This window comes from Ranitomeya imitator, chromosome 2 (assembly GCF_032444005.1).
Source record: "Ranitomeya imitator isolate aRanImi1 chromosome 2, aRanImi1.pri, whole genome shotgun sequence".
Taxonomy (NCBI): domain Eukaryota; kingdom Metazoa; phylum Chordata; class Amphibia; order Anura; family Dendrobatidae; genus Ranitomeya; species Ranitomeya imitator.
This window is the reverse complement of record NC_091283.1, coordinates 300,706,877-300,724,040: the sequence shown is the minus strand read 5'-3', so window position 1 is coordinate 300,724,040 and position 17,164 is coordinate 300,706,877. Positions and strand designations below refer to the sequence as shown.

At 42.8% G+C, this 17,164-nt stretch overlaps 1 protein-coding gene and 1 long non-coding RNA gene across 2 annotated transcripts in view; both read left to right on the top strand.

Annotated features, from left to right (window-relative positions):
• The window catches only part of LOC138663353 (zinc finger protein 585A-like), a 169,609-nt gene that overhangs the window by 109,964 nt on the left and 42,481 nt on the right, over positions 1–17,164 (top strand). The window lies entirely within an intron of this gene.
• On the top strand, positions 16,362–16,907 carry LOC138663354 (uncharacterized). The gene is made up of 3 exons (XR_011318170.1): positions 16,362–16,484; positions 16,573–16,670; positions 16,870–16,907. It is a non-coding gene; the product is annotated as an uncharacterized lncRNA (long non-coding RNA).

Sequence of the window (17,164 nt, the reverse complement as noted above, 5' to 3'; positions counted from 1 at the left end):
TCCCCATACAGAACAATAGATATACCCATATTCCTATCAGAAGTAGATGAAGTATGTTCCTGGGCATGTGTATTTGTGATATTTCACCCATAATCCCCATACAGAACAATAATTATACCCATATTCCTATTAGAAGTAGATGAAGTATGTCCCTGGGCATGTGTATTTGTGATATTTCACCCATAATCCCCATACAGAACAATAATTATACCCATATTCCTATCAGAAGTAGATGAAGTATGTTCCTGAGCATGTGTATTTGTGATATTTCACCCATAATCCCCATACAGAACAATAATTATACCCATATTCCTATTAGAAGTAGATGAAGTATGTTCCTGAGCATGTGTGTTTGTGATATTTCACCCATAATCCCCATACAGCACAATAATTATACCCATATTCCTATCAGAAGTAGATGAAGTATGTTCCTGGGCATGTGTATTTGTGATATTTCACCCATAATCCCCATACAGATCAATAATTATACCCATATTCCTATTAGAAGTAGATGAAGTATGTTCCTGAGCATGTGTATTTGTGATATTTCACCCATAATCCCCATACAGAACAATAATTATACCCATATTCCTATTAGAAGTAGATGAAGTATGTTCCTGAGCATGTGTATTTGTGATATTTCACCCATAATCCCCATACAGCACAATAATTATACCCATATTCCTATCAGAAGTAGATGAAGTATGTTCCTGAGCATGTGTATTTGTGATATTTCACCCATAATCCCCATACAGAACAATAATTATACCCATATTCCTATTAGAAGTAGATGAAGTATGTTCCTGAGCATGTGTATTTGTGATATTTCACCCATAATCCCCATACAGAACAATAATTATACCCATATTCCTATTAGAAGTAGATGAAGTATGTTCCTGAGCATGTGTATTTGTGATATTTCACCCATAATCCCCATACAGCACAATAATTATACCCATATTCCTATCAGAAGTAGATGAAGTATGTTCCTGGGCATGTGTATTTGTGATATTTCACCCATAATCCCCATACAGAACAATAATTATACCCATATTCCTATCAGAAGTAGATGAAGTATGTTCCTGGGCATGTGTATTTGTGATATTTCACCCATAATCCCCATACAGAACAATAATTATACCCATATTCCTATCAGAAGTAGATGAAGTATGTTCCTGGGCATGTGTATTTGTGATATTTCACCCATAATCCCCATACAGAACAATAGATGTACCCATATTCCTATCAGAAGTAGATGAAGTATGTTCCTGGGCATGTGTATTTGTGATATTTCACCCATAATCCCCATACAGAACAATAATTATACCCATATTCCTATCAGAAGTAGATGAAGTATGTTCCTGGGCATGTGTATTTGTGATATTTCACCCATAATCCCCATACAGAACAATAATTATACCCATATTCCTATCAAAAGTAGATGAAGTATGTTCCTGGGCATGTGTATTTGTGATATTTCACCCATAATCCCCATACAGAACAATAGATATACCCATATTCCTATCAGAAGTAGATGAAGTATGTTCCTGGGCATGTGTATTTGTGATATTTCACCCATAATCCCCATACAGAACAATAATTATACCCATATTCCTATCAGAAGTAGATGAAGTATGTTCCTGGGCATGTGTATTTGTGATATTTCACCCATAATCCCCATACAGATCAATAGATATACCCATATTCCTATCAGAAGTAGATGAAGTATGTTCCTGGGCATGTGTATTTGTGATATTTCACCCATAATCCCCATACAGATCAATAGATATACCCATATTCCTATCAGAAGTAGATGAAGTATGTTCCTGGGCATGTGTATTTGTGATATTTCACCCATAATCCCCATACAGATCAATAGATATACCCATATTCCTATCAGAAGTAGATGAAGTATGTTCCTGGGCATGTGTATTTGTGATATTTCACCCATAATCCCCATACAGATCAATAGATATACCCATATTCCTATCAGAAGTAGATGAAGTATGTTCCTGGGCATGTGTATTTGTGATATTTCACCCATAATCCCCATACAGATCAATAGATATACCCATATTCCTATCAGAAGTAGATGAAGTATGTTCCTGGGCATGTGTATTTGTGATATTTCACCCATAATCCCCATACAGAACAATAATTATACCCATATTCCTATCAGAAGTAGATGAAGTATGTTCCTGGGCATGTGTATTTGTGATATTTCACCCATAATCCCCATACAGAACAATAGATGTACCCATATTCCTATCAGAAGTAGATGAAGTATGTTCCTGGGCATGTGTATTTGTGATATTTCACCCATAATCCCCATACAGAACAATAATTATACCCATATTCCTATCAGAAGTAGATGAAGTATGTTCCTGGGCATGTGTATTTGTGATATTTCACCCATAATCCCCATACAGAACAATAATTATACCCATATTCCTATCAAAAGTAGATGAAGTATGTTCCTGGGCATGTGTATTTGTGATATTTCACCCATAATCCCCATACAGAACAATAGATATACCCATATTCCTATCAGAAGTAGATGAAGTATGTTCCTGAGCATGTGTATTTGTGATATTTCACCCATAATCCCCATACAGAACAATAATTATACCCATATTCCTATCAGAAGTAGATGAAGTATGTTCCTGGGCATGTGTATTTGTGATATTTCACCCATAATCCCCATACAGATCAATAGATATACCCATATTCCTATCAGAAGTAGATGAAGTATGTTCCTGGGCATGTGTATTTGTGATATTTCACCCATAATCCCCATACAGATCAATAGATATACCCATATTCCTATCAGAAGTAGATGAAATATGTTCCTGGGCATGTGTATTTGTGATATTTCACCCATAATCCCCATACAGATCAATAGTTATACCCATATTCCTATGAGATGTTGATGAGATATATCACCAGGCGTGTGTAACCCGATATTCTACACATAATCTCATATAGTTACAATCTTTTTTCCTGGTTCTATTATTAAACTTTAATCCAGCCCTGTGGTTGTTCTGATTCATTTAAGTATTTCCATCGAATTCCCTTCTTGCTATATTACAAGAAGTCATTTCCTGGGCTGCATTTGTAAAATGTGCTGCCATCTAGTGGTGGAGTCTAGTATTGCAGCCCATCATCCCATCATCCCAATATGCAGTTTCGTCCGTCCCTTTTTGCGGATTTCCTATCAAAAAGGACATTCCGGAAAATAAAATAAAAAAAACTCAAAAAATCCGCGCAAAAAACGCGCAAATTCCACGAGAAATCCGCGCGAAAAAAGCACGCGGATTTCTGGCAGAATTCTCAGGATTATGTCAGGAAAAAATCCTGACGTGTGCACATAGCCTAATCCTATGAAATACTGACTGCTGAGCCGTGTATCTAATCCTCTCCTGTGTGATACTGTCTGGTGAACCGTGTATCTAATCCTCTCCTATGCACTCCTCTCCCCCCTGCATATCTTTCCCCATTGCACACACAACTCAATGTGTGCGATAACAGGAGCTGCGGGCGTCATGCTGTATTATGGCATTATGTGAGATCTATATGACGGTATTATGTGATCTGTATGGTGGTATTATGCTTGATCAGTATTGTGAGAATTATATGGTGGTATTGTGTGTGATCTATATGGCGGTATTATGTGAGAACACTGGCAGCATTATGTGTGATATATATGGCGGTATTATATGAGAACACTATGGCAGTATTATGTGTGATCTATATGGTGGTATGTGAGAACACTGGCGGTATTATGTGTGATCTATATGGTGGTATGTGAGAACACTGGCGGTATTATGTGTGATCTATATGGCGGTATGTGAGAACACTGGCGGTATTATGTGTGATCTATATGGTGGTATTATGTGAGAACTGTATGACAGTATTGTGTGATCTATTTGATAGTATTGTGTGTGATCTATATGGCGGTATTATGTGAGAACACTATGGCAGTATTATCTTCAGAAAGCGGACCCATTCTATGGTGGTTCTGGCTGAGCACCTGCACGCGGGTCTGGGGTAATAGAGGGGGCAGCATGACCTCCAGTTAGGTGTAGTCAGGGGAAGGCTGGTGAGGCAGCTGAAGAGAGGAGTCTCATTTTTATCGTTAATATATGGCTACATTTCCTTCCCAGCGTCACCCCAGACTGCGCCTGTCGCCTCGCTTTCACACATTGCCAGGATGGGGAAGACAGGATCTGAGGAGGGGAATGGGGTCTGCATGCAAAGTCTGGATCAGAACAGGCCATCAATCCGCAGAAATGTTTCCTGGATTTCTGTGGAGCAGACGGTCCATCCATGTGTATAAAAGACAGCGTCCATGTACAATCCCTGGCTGCTCCGCACACCGAACAGGGGGCCCCCATAGACCAGCACACTGCTCTCCTGAAATACTCTGTGCTGCTGTCACCCTGCTCCCTCCACCACATAGCTCCAGGAATCCTTGCTGCCTGCCATCCTCGGTGACCGTCTACTTGTCAGTATAAGGCTGCTTTCACACTAGCATCGGTACGGGCCCGTCGCAGTGCGTCGTACCGACGCATGCTGTGAAAGAAATGCCCGACGTGGGCAGTGGAAGCAGTCTTACGACGCTTCCGCTGCCCCATTGTAAGGTCTGGGCATGAGGGGGCAGAGTTTCTGCCGTGCATGTGCGGTCGAAAATGGTGGACTCGATGCACAAACGTTACATGTAACTTTTTTTGTGGCGGCGGTCCACCAAAACATGACGCAACCGTCGCACGACAGTTATGACATGTGGCAATACGTCGCAATGCGTCGGTAATGTTAGTCTATGGGGAAAAAAACGCATCCTGCAGACAACTTTGCAGGATGCGTTTTTTCTCCTGAACGACGCATTGCAACGTACAGCCAACAACGCTAGTGTGAAAGTAGCCTAAGGCTGCCGTCCACTATCAGTATTTGGTCAGTATTTTACCTCAGTATTTGTAAGCCAAAACCAGGAGTGGGTGATAAATAAAGAAGTGGTGACGTGTTTCTATTATACTTTTCCTCTAATTGTTCCACTCCTGGTTTTGGCTTACACATACTGAGGTAAAATACTGACCAAATACTGCTAGTGTGACGGCAGCCATACTCTGCAGTCACCAACAAAATGGCTGCTCACTGGGTCCCTGAATATCATCCTCTCTAATCCCTTAGCAGACACCCAGAAGGGGAGGAGAGGAGACATCACACAGGTCAGCAGACTCCGCCCATAATTACTGCAGTGCAGTAATGTGAGCTAGTTGTACACTAGGTTTTTCTGAAATTTCAGCAGCTGCTCCCCCTAGTGTTGAAAAGTGGAAATTCCAAAACTTTTCAAATTATTTTTCATATTTTACTAAATTATAAACAAATGATAATATTTTTTAAGAAAATGTAATCATTAATTCTTTACATTTTTACAATTTCTGAAAAATTTTTTTTTTTTTGATGGCACCTTCCCTTTAAGTGTTTATCCACACTTTAACACTTTACAGCTCACCGCTAATATTCACACACATTAATAGGTTGCTCATAGAGGAAACACTTTCTTCACCACTCCCCCCTCTATATGTATAATGCGTCCTTTTTCGTGTTTATCTCCATACATATTAGGCCCAGCACCCATTATACATTCCCTTGCCATTCTATTTACTGACAGCACATTATTAGTGATGAGCGAGCACTAAAATGCTCGGGTGCTCGTTGCTCTGGTTGAGCAAATTGGAATACTTGGGTATTCGACCCGAGCAACGAGCCCAAAGTAAGTCTATGGGAGACCCGAGTATTTTTACCGCGATTCCCCCCGGGGGGTCCTTTTAAGGTCTAAAAACATCTGAAAATGATGGAAACACTGCTCAAATGACACATGAACATCATGGGGATCCCCCCTGGCAGCATTCCTGACTCCTAGTTCACAGCTTTAAACAATTTTTTCTGAGATTCATGCCATTTTTCCTGGTGACACAAAAAACACACTAAAACGAAACCAAAACGGATTTTGCTAGGAAATATGTTAAGGCACATCCTTTGTAAGGGTGGTTTCACACTTGCGTTTTTGTCTGCAGCGTTTTTACCAAAAAAAGCATACGGTTTTTTTCCCTATATTTAACATTGAAAACGCATGCGTTTTTTGGTGTACGCGTTTGCACGCGTTTGTGAACGCATGCGTTTTTTTACTGCATGCGTTCATTTTCTAAAATGCAACTTGTAGTATTTTGAGGGTCGTTTTTTATTCCCAAAAAAACGCATGCGTTTACATGCGTTTTTTTTTGGACAAAAAATGCATTGGAGTCAATGGGGACGCATGCGTTTTTTTGGACATGCGTTTGCATGCGTTTTTTTGACGCATGCGTTTTTTTTGGCACCATTGAATTAACTGTAGATAAGGATGTCTAGACACTGATAAGCCTCCCCCATAGCAGCAGGGTTATAAAAGAAAGGTTGGGGGAAGTTTCTGGTCACTTCTCATCAGACTCCAAAGAAGACAGCACCCTGCCCGGACGCATTGTTGGACAAGACACAGAGCAATGTGAGTATATCCTAGCCAATGCATTCATTTTCAATTTTTTGGATCTACATGTCCTAATTTCTTCAATTTTTTTCTTTCAACACGCATCAGAATGTCTTCTCCGGTTTCTTCGTCTGATGAGGAGTTCCAGCCACGGCAATCAGAAGTGGATCACGTGAGCGAGGTAATTTTTTTGTCCGTCAGCTTGGTAAGTATTGACTGTCACATCGACACATGAGGCAATTTTTTTTTTTAAATTTTATAGAGCACTTCAACTGAGGGACAGAGAGGTACTGAGCAGCGGAGTCAAGGTCCAGGTGGAAGACGGCAGTGGGTATGTATACCAGGCAGACTGTCCTTATTGTAATATTCTTTCCTTTTCTGTACCCTTGTTTTTCTTTACATTTTTCTTGTATCATCCTTTTCTGAAAGTTGTCTTTCATATTCCTGCCCTTTCTCATCTTCGTGTCTTATTTTTTCCAAATGTGGTTGAGCAAACGTAAATGATTTTCTTTTAATTTTAGGTTTCACAACGGGACGACGACCGGATTGATAATGACCTGCTGATCAGTCTGGTCCAGGAGCGAGTCCCGTTGTGGGACAGCCGGGATCAACAGCACGCCGTCAATAGTGTTCTCCGTCGTTTGTGGAGTGAGGTGGCCCAAGCGTTGTGGGATGGCTGGGAGAATTCCCCGCCACGGGTCCGTAATGCATTTGGTAAGTATTGCACGGTAGTGTGAAGCAACAGACCTTGGCCATGCTCTCTTGACTGTGTGTGATGAAAGAAACTTTTCGTAGTTTCTGTCATCACACACAGTCACGAGAGCACGGCCAAAAGTCCTTATTCTGACCATTATATTTTATTGTTATTTCACAGTGGACAAAGTAAGGACACGTTGGCATTCCATGAAGGACCGCTTCAACAAGGACCTGCGTGCAGAGAAGAGTGCAGCTAGTGGTTCCGGAGCAAGGCACCGGCTCTACAAATACCACCGTGTGTTGGCCTTCCTGAGACCGGTCCTTCTCATGAGAACGTAAGTATTTCTCACATGCCTCCGGTTGTATTGCATAGACATAATCTGTCATTTTTAATTCCACAGGATGTACCGTCTTGTTATAGTTTGGTATTAATTTTCTGTTTTCTTTTTTCACAGCACACACTGCACGACTGTCGCCACAGGTTCTGGAGCGGTCCTTCAGCCGGCAGCCACGGACCCGTCCCAGCCATCCAGCAGCGCAGCACCAGGTGGGTCTTCCACAATAACTGGACACCAGGGAGCTGGCCCATCAGGTCTTCCCCTTTCGCAGTCCTCTTTCGCTGCACCCATTTTTGCGGGCTCATCCCGGCAGCGACAGAGGGCTTCGGATAGGTCCCTCATGCCCGAGTTTTTGCACTTGAGCTCGGTTTTACACGAAGCTATCAAGGCTTTAGGTGACAGAATGGATGTGTCCCATAACCTGTTAGAGTGCCGCATCCAGGATATCGCCAAAAGCGTTGATCAAGTGAAAGCCGACCTCCAGAAGCCAGCTCATCATTTTTTTAATCAAATCGCACAGGGCATGTCGGAACACCTTAGCCCTGATCTCCAGCTGAGTGTGATGCAGGCCTGCAATGTTGCTTTTGTGCAGGCTATGCAGCAGAGTCAGAGTCGTAATGTGGCGGCATATCCAACTGTGCCGTCACTGTCACAAGTAAACACTATTCCTACCTCTGCTGCATACCACTGCACGGCCACCTCTATTCCCTCTACAGGTGTACTCCACTACAGCGCCAACACGATGACGAGTGCTGTTGGACATCCCACCGCCACCACCGTGACGACCGCTGCTCCGGCTTGGACCTCCTCCGCTCACACCACGATGATGCAGGACCCTGGCGTGGCTTATCGGCCCGGCACCCTCCCGATGCAGCAGGACCCATCCATGCAATATCGGACCGGCCCACCCCCGATGCAGCAGGACCGAGGCCTGGCATATCGGACCGGACCCACCCCGATGCAGCAGGACCGAGGCGTTGCTTTCCGGGCAGGACACCCCCCGATGCAGCAGGACCCATCCATGGCGTATCGCACCGGGCCCCCCATGATGCAGCACGACCAAGCCATACCTTTCCGGACAGGACCCACCCCGATGCAGCCCACCCCGATGCAGCAGGACCCATCCATGGCTTTATGTTCCCCCCCCCAACGATGCACCAGGAACCTGGGAGGGTGTTATGTTCCCCCCCCAACGAGGCACCAGGATCCTGGGAGGGTTTTTGTTTCCCCCCCCCCCCCAACGAGGCACCAGGACCCAGGCGGGACTTTATCTTTTCCCCCATTGGACTCAGACATTGCCGAGCGCTCCACAATGGAGACTGACTGTTTAATTGTGGAGCCGGGTCCTGGCGTGTCTCCCGCCTACACTTTACAACCTAGCCCCAGAAGACTTCCCCCAACCCGGAAAACCCAACGTAAAACTGGCAAAACTCATAAAAAACAAAAAACTTTGATTATTCCTCCCCCATCACCTACCGATGTGTCTCAACCTTCCAGTGTGTCTCAAGCCCCTCATGTTTTAAGCCCCATCCCCGAACTTCCAGACCCTTCAAGTTTTCTTGCCCATTCTCCTGCCACCTCTGCCTCCTCCACGGTGAGCCAGGCTTCAGTTCTGAATACCCCCCAGTTACGTCACTCAACCCCAAGCTGGCGTGGTTCAACCCGGCATGGTACCAAAAAATAAATTGTTGTTTTTCCTCAATAAAAAAAAAAGATTATTTGCAACAATTATGCTTGGTTTATTGTGTCTTTCACCGCTCTCAATACACACCAATAAAGTTCGTCACACACTTATTCTTTTGGCCTACACATATCTCCAGTAGTATAATATACCAGACAACATCTATATGTGTTTCTTTAGTATACAGATATGAGTTGGCCAAAAAAATGGCAGTTATTTTCCATACTCTTATTTTTAATTTTTAACTAGTGTAGTGTCACTGTCCAAAGAGAAAATGGTGGCAATCAAGTTCAGAACTCAACTGAACCGGTCAGATGTCAAAATAGACACCTGACCTGTTTAGTTGATTACTGACTTGTATATTCACCATATTCTATATAGCACATTATGTGACAATTTTTGTCAAACTGATGGGACAATGGTTGGCACACGCTAACTATCTATCCTCACCTGGGCAGGTGTAAGAAATTTTGAATTCATGATCATGTATATGTTCATCATGAATTCATTATTTCTTACACTTGACTTGACGGGTATAGAGAGCGTGCCAGTCTTGACGCAATGACGTCAAGAAGATTACCAATAAATAAATTTAAATCTGGTTACATTATTATAAGTATGCGTGTTTATATCATTCTTTGTAAACCAAAATAGGGAGTGCAACAGAGGTCAATTATGATTAAAAAAAATCTAATTATTACCTCATCAACTATCACCCACTCCTGGTTTTGGATTACAAATTATGATATACATATCTACTGCCCATCTTTGTTCAACCTTTTTTTAGAGAGGAAAAAGACAGGAGACCTGGTGAACACAAAAAAGTTTATTAATTAGAAAAATTTGTATCAGTATTTAATAATTGGTAAACATTAACATACAACAGGACATTTAAACAACATTGTCCTGCCATGAAACCCGTCCAATATCGGACACAAAATAGGCCGCAAATTGGTCCCGCATAAGACCAACGGCTGCAGTTGACCGCATCGGGTGATGCTGAAAATCTGGCAATGGGTGTGAAACTGGTTCATCAAGTTCAATGTGGGGTCGCTCCTTAGCCATTATATAATTGTGTAGAACCACACAGGCTTTGACCACCTCGTCCACAGTTTCCACTTTTAGATTGATGGCTGTTGCAAGAATGCGCCATTTAGCAACCAGAATGCCAAAGCTGCACTCTACGGTTCTTCTGGCCCTGGTCAGTCTGTAGTTGTATATTCTGCATGTGTGGTCCAAGTCCCTACTAGAATAGGGCTTCAGGAGATTTCACACATCTGGAAGGCCTCATCCCCAACCATAACAAATGGCAGCGGTGGGCCTTGAGTGTTGGGGAGAGGCTGTGGAGGGGGAAAATTAAAATTGTTGCCATATACCCGACGGCCCATATCCGAGCTCTTGAATGTCTGGGAATCATTGCCACGGCCAAAAGCTCCAATGTCCACGGCGATGAAGCGACACTCCGCATCTGCTATTGCCATGAGCACTACCGAAAAATATTTTTTATAATTAAAAAACTCAGATCCGGTTCTGGCAGGTTTAACAATGCGGATGTGCTTCCCATCCACCGCCCCTAAACAGTTTGGAAAATCACACACGTTTAAAAATGTTTTTGATATTTCCCGCCACATGTCCACGGTGGGTACGGGTATAAACTCCTCACGGAGTACATTCCATAACGCACGACAGGTGTCCACAACAATTCCGGACAGGGTTGAGATTCCAAGGCGGTATTGGAAGTGCAGGGAAGATAAACTCTCTCCTGTGGCCAGAAATCTAGAAGAAAAGGAAACAAAAAAAAAAATTAAAATCTGCTCTTAATGGTGTTTTTAAATAAGAAAAAGGTAAAAAAAAACAACCCAAAATACATGTCATAACCAAAAATTTGGACTGTCATTGGTTTAGTTTTGGAACGTACCGTAATGTCACTAACAGACGTTCCTCGGGTGGAATTGCTCTACGGAACCGTGTGTCCTGTCGCCGTATGGAACCTTCTACACGAGACAGTAAATCCCGGAAAGAATCCTGAGACATTCTGGTGTAATCCTGGAATTTCTCCGGGTTGGCATTCAGCTCCGCATAGAGCGTGTGATATGCTCCACGGGTCTCACGCACTTCAATGATGGGGTGCCTCCAAAAACGCCGACGCTGTCTCCTTCTCCATCTTTGGCGGTTTCGGTCTTGCTCCCAAGCAAAAACACAGGCAAGGAAAATCTTGAAGCTGAACTCCAGTTTGAAATAAAAGTTCGCCATTGAAAAATCCATCATGACACCGGAAACAGTAGCAAGCTCTGAAAATTTCTGTTCCCCTAGGGTCTATATATTGATTGCCAATCATGTACGCCCTCTCTATTCCCATTGGTTGTGTCTGGTAACCTTTTTTTTTATTTTTTTATTTTGTTGAAAATCCCCAAAAAAACGCAAACGCATGCAAAAACGCATGTAAACGCGTGTAAACGCTGCATTTTTTTTGACGCACGCGTTAAACGCGTGCGTAAAAAAAAAGCAGCGTTTACATGCGTTTACATGCGTTTTTGTACCATGCGTTTTTTTTTAAAACGCATGCGTTCAAAAACGCAAGGGTGAAACCAGCCTAAGTTAATGACTTGCCTGTAAGGCCAAATAATTAACCCCAGACCACAAATTTCCTCCCCTACTTGGGCTTAGTTCAGACGCAGCGTTTTTGAAGCGTTTTTCAACTTTAACATTGCTTTCAACCACTACAAATACATTCACTAGAAAATGTAATTGTAACATTTAACAACCCTAGCTGCCCATGTCGTATGTGACACATAAGCAGACCCATCTTGTTTCATTTATGAAGGAGGGAGTCTTAGGCTGTGTGCACACGTTTAGGAATTTTTGCGTTTTTTCGCTATTAAAAACGCGATAAAGCCGTGAAAAAAACGCATACATTAAGCATCCTATTATTAGAATGCATTCCGCATTTTTTGTGCACATGCTTTTTTTCCGCAGTGGAATCACATTCCGGAAAAAAACGCAGCATGTTCATTCCTTGTGCGGAATCGTGGGGATTCCGCACGTACATAGGAATGCATTGATCAGCTTAATTTCCACATGTGGCTATGCACACCATGTGGGAAGTAAGCGGATCATGTGCGGTTGGTAACCAGGGTGGAGGACAGGAGACTCTCCTCCAGGCCCTAGGTACCATATAATTGTTAAAAAAAATAATTGAAATAAAAAATAATGATATTCTCACCTTCCAGCATCTCCCCGGCAGGCTTCCTGCTCCTCGCGATGCTCCGGTCCCAGTAATGCATTGCAAAAATTACCTGTGATGACGTACGGGCTCGCGAGACCGCTGCGTCATCTGGGGTCATGCCGGGGACGCTGGAAGGTGAGAATATCATTATTTTTTAGTTTAAAAAAGAGAGAGGGAACAGCTGTCGGGGACGCCAGAAGGTGAGAATATCACGATTTATTATTTTTTTTATTATTTTTAACATTAGATCTTTTTACTATTGATGCTGCATAGGCAGCATCAATAGTAAAAAGTTGGTCACACTTGTCAAACAATGTGTTTGACAAGTGTGACCAACCTGTCAGTCACTTTTCCAAGCGATGCTACAGATCGCTTGGAAAACGCTAGCATTCTGCAAGCTAACTACGCTTGCAAAACGCTAGTGTTTATCGGGAAAGCGCATGCCAATTCCGCATGCGATATACCCGCGGCAGGAGTTGCGGAATTGCCGCGGAAATTTCCACAGCAATACTGCAACGTGTGCGGTTAGCCTTAAAGTCACAGAGCATATTTTTACTGGTGCATCAGGCAGCATTAATCTTCCTAAAGGGCCATTATTAAACAGTGGGTCTCCTAAGCTGTTGTAGCCTATGCTGTGAGTGGATGGGCTGCCAAGAATTACAACGCTCCACAATACCCCTGTCATAAGATGTCCAGGAGGGCCTCCTGAAAAAATGTTGCATTGACTGCAAGGCCTGCCCTGCTATCAATTCATATGCACCCCAATATGACTTTGAACCCACACACTGGATGGGCCCATGCAAATTCACTTCACAATATTCATTTTGTTCTCCCGTACTCCTTTTTTTTTACACATTGGCAGCAAAGCCAGCCCTGGTGCAAAGTCAGTCATATGCACTCCATTACGCCTTGGAACCCACATACTGGATGGGCCCATGAAAATCCACTTCACAATAGTCATTTTGTACGTCCGTACTCCTTTGTTTTACACATTGTCAGGAAGGCCAGCCCTGCTGCATAGTCATATGCACCCCATTACGCCTTGGAACCCATATACTGGATGGGCCCATGAAAACCACTTCACAATATGCATTTTGTACTCCATACTTCTTTGTTTTACACATTGGCAGGAAGGCCAGCCCTGCTGCATAGTCATCTGCACCCAATTACGCCTTGGAACCCACATACTGGATGGGCCCATGAAAATCCACTTCACAATATTCATTGTGTACTCCCGTACTCCTTTGTTTTACACATTGGCAGGAAGGCGAGCCCTGCTGCAAAGTCAGTCATATGCACCCCATTATGCCTTGGAACCCACATACTGGATGGGCCCATGAAAACCACTTCACAATAGTCATTTTGTACTCCCGTACTCCTTTGTTTTACACATTGGCAGGAAGGCCAGCCCTTCTATATAGTCAGTCATATGCATCCCATTAGGCCTTGGAACCCACATACTGGATGGGCCCATGAAAATCCACTTCACAATATTCATTTTGTACTCCCGTACTCCTTTGTTTTACACATTGGCAGGAAGGCCAGCCCTTCTATATAGTCAGTCATATGCATCCCATTAGGCCTTGGAACCCACATACTGGATGGGCCCATGAAAATCCACTTCACAATATTCATTTTGTACTCCCGTACTCCTTTGTTTTACACATTGGCAGGAAGGCCAGCCCTTCTATATAGTCAGTCATATGCATCCCATTAAGCCTTGGAACCCACATACTGGATGGGCCCATGAAAATCCACTTCACAATAGTCATTTTGTACTCCCGTACTCCTTTGTTTTACACATTGGCAGGAAGGCCAGCCCTTCTATATAGTCAGTCATATGCATCCCATTAGGCCTTGGAACCCACATACTGGATGGGCCCATGAAAATCCACTTCACAATATTCATTTTGTACTCCCGTACTCCTTTGTTTTACACATTGGCAGGAAGGCCAGCCCTTCTATATAGTCAGTCATATGCATCCCATTAGGCCTTGGAACCCACATACTGGATGGGCCCATGAAAATCCACTTCACAATATTCATTTTGTACTCCCGTACTCCTTTGTTTTACACATTGGCAGGAAGGCCAGCCCTTCTATATAGTCAGTCATATGCACCCCATTATGCCTTGGAACCCACATACTGGATGGGCCCATGAAAATACACTTCACAATAGTCATTTTGTACTCCCGTACTCCTTTGTTTTACACATTGGCAGGAAGGCCAGCCCTTCTATATAGTCAGTCATATGCATCCCATTAGGCCTTGGAACCCACATACTGGATGGGCCCATGAAAATCCACTTCACAATATTCATTTTGTACTCCCGTACTCCTTTGTTTTACACATTGGCAGGAAGGCCAGCCCTGCTGCATAGTCATATGCACCCCATTATGCCTTGGAACCCACATACTGGATGGGCCCATGAAAGTCCACTTCACAATATTCATTTTGTACATCCATACTCCTTTGTTTTACACATTGGCAGGAAGGCCAGCCCTTCTATATAGTCAGTCATATGCACCCCATTAGGCCTTGGAACCCACATACTGGATGGGCCCATGAAAATCCACTTCACAATATTCATTTTGTACATCCATACTCCTTTGTTTTACACATTGGCAGGAAGGCCAGCCCTTCTATATAGTCAGTCATATGCATCCCATTACGCCTTGGAACCCACATACTGGATGGGCCCATGAAAATCCACTTCACAATATTCATTTTGTACATCCATACTCCTTTGTTTTACACATTGGCAGCAAGGCCAGCCCTGCTGCATAATCATATGCACCCCATTACGCCTTGGAACCCACATACTTGATGGGCCCATGAAAATCCACTTCACAATATTCATTTTGTACATCCATACTCCTTTGCTTTACACATTGGCAGGAAGGCCAGCCCTGCTGCATAGTCATATGCACCCCATTACGCCTTGGAACCCATATACTGGATGGGCCCATGAAAACCACTTCACAATATGCATTTTGTACTCCATACTTCTTTGTTTTACACATTGGCAGGAAGGCCAGCCCTGCTGCATAGTCATCTGCACCCAATTACGCCTTGGAACCCACATACTGGATGGGCCCATGAAAATCCACTTCACAATATTCATTGTGTACTCCCGTACTCCTTTGTTTTACACATTGGCAGGAAGGCCAGCCCTGCTGCATAGTCATATGCACCCCATTATGCCTTGGAACCCACATACTGGATGGGCCCATGAAAGTCCACTTCACAATATTCATTTTGTACATCCATACTCCTTTGTTTTACACATTGGCAGGAAGGCCAGCCCTTCTATATAGTCAGTCATATGCATCCCATTACGCCTTGGAACCCACATACTTGATGGGCCCATGAAAATCCACTTCACAATATTCATTTTGTACATCTGTACTCCTTTGCTTTACACATTGGCAGGAAGGCCAGCCCTGCTGCATAGTCATATGCACCCCATTACGCCTTGTAACCCACACACTGGATGGGCCCATTAAAATCCACTTGTATATTTAATGGTATGATGGTTTACAGGAGAATTTGGCAATTTTATTTGCCACGTTTTTGACACTAAGGTTCAGATACGGCTTTAAAGAAGGCTAATACTTGCAATACAATGCAATTTTATTGCAAATTACAAAATTCAAGGAATAGTATAATTGAATAGTATGAATGCGTACACTTTCATTTATGTACTTAACATACAAAGCTTAATAAGTACATATAAGGATTAAATACATATAATGATTATGAATATATAAAGATTAACTACATATAGTATATTTACATCATCAAGAGAATTTTAAACATCATCCATTTGGAATATCAGAGAAGCAACACCAAGACAGAGAACCCCTGGGGGATGACGGTATCATTGTATGTGTCAGGTTCCTATAAGGTGTCAGGATGTCGCCGTCTATTTCTCCATGGAGGAGTGGGAGTATTTAGAAGGACACAAAGATGTGTACAAGGACGTCATGATGGACATTCCCCAACCATTCACATCACCAGGTAATAGGATTAAATACACACGGCCTATAATTATCTGTATTATCTGTATGTAAGGAATGAATTCAGTCCCTGTGTGTGTTTCCTCCAGATCTATCCAGTAAGAGGACAACACCCGAGAGATGTCCCCGTCCTCTTCTTCCACAGGACTGTAAACAAGAAGATCCCAATGTTCCTCAGGATCATCAGGTAGATGGAGAGAAGGTGTCATGAGATCTCCCCCATGATGTGTAGACAGCTGTGAAGATCTTGTGCTCAGTCTTGTGTTATCCACCAGTATTATATGTTTCATACTGGTGTCATGAGAACGGTGGAGATGGCAGGATTAGAGCTGATTATTGATGTGACTTTCTCCATCTGTCTGTGACTTTTACAATATTTGTTTCAGGGTGAAGATCTGACCTATATTAATATTACAGAGACATACAGTGGGGCAAAAAAGTATTTAGTCAGTCAGCAATAGTGCAAGTTCCACCACTTAAAAAGATGAGAGGCGTCTGTAATTTACATCATAGGTAGACCTCAACTATGGGAGACAAACTGAGAAAAAAAAATCCAGAAAATCACATTGTCTGTTTTTTTATCATTTTTTTTGCATATTATGGTGGAAAATAAGTATTTGGTCAGAAACAAAATTTCATCTCAATACTTTGTAATATATCCTTTGTTGGCAATGACAGAGG